This window comes from Pteropus alecto, unplaced genomic scaffold, assembly GCF_000325575.1.
Source record: "Pteropus alecto unplaced genomic scaffold, ASM32557v1 scaffold30, whole genome shotgun sequence".
NCBI lineage: Eukaryota > Metazoa > Chordata > Mammalia > Chiroptera > Pteropodidae > Pteropus > Pteropus alecto.
The window spans coordinates 3,220,897-3,221,524 of NW_006429782.1; the positions used below are offsets into that span (position 1 = coordinate 3,220,897).

General features: G+C 58.6%; 1 protein-coding gene across 1 annotated transcript in view; it reads right to left on the reverse strand.

The window, feature by feature from the left end:
* The window catches only part of PTPRS (protein tyrosine phosphatase, receptor type S), a 59,843-nt gene that overhangs the window by 48,730 nt on the left and 10,485 nt on the right, over positions 1 to 628 (reverse strand). The window lies entirely within an intron of this gene.

Genomic DNA, 628 nt, shown 5'->3' on the forward strand with positions numbered 1-628 from the left:
CCCCACCGGCTCCCACCCCTCACGCCCCTTCTCTAGCGCCTGGACTCTGAGCCCCAACATGCCCAGCTGTGGCCTGGCCCATCGTGCACAGGTACAGAGGTGTCCCCGGGGTCAGGGGGCAGGTTCCTCGGCGCAAATTCAAACAGCCACTGGCCCCCCAAAACCCATATGCGAAGCCCTCACCCCAGGACCTCAGAATGTGGCTGTGTGTGGAAACGGGTCTTTCAAGGATTAAGGTAAAGTGAGGTCACCGGGCTGGGCCGTGATCCAGTATGACTGCTGTCCTTATAAGAAGAGACAGGACACAGACGCGTGCAGAGCTCGGGACAAGCACGCGAGGACCCTGGGTAGAAACAAGCTCAGATGCGACAAGCCCAGATGTGACAAGCCCAGATCTACAAGCCCAGAGCGAGGCCTCAGGGGGAACCGATCCTGCCAACATCGGGATCGCGGACTTCCAGCCTCCAGAACCGTAAGAAAATGCATTTAGGCCCCCCAGTCTGTGGAGCTTCGTCACGGCAGTCCTAGCAAACTAACACAGCCCCCCACTCAAACCCCGACGGACAAGTGACAAAAAAGTGACCCAGCAGCATGGGTGAGACTGAAGAAAAGCAGGCACACTTGCCAG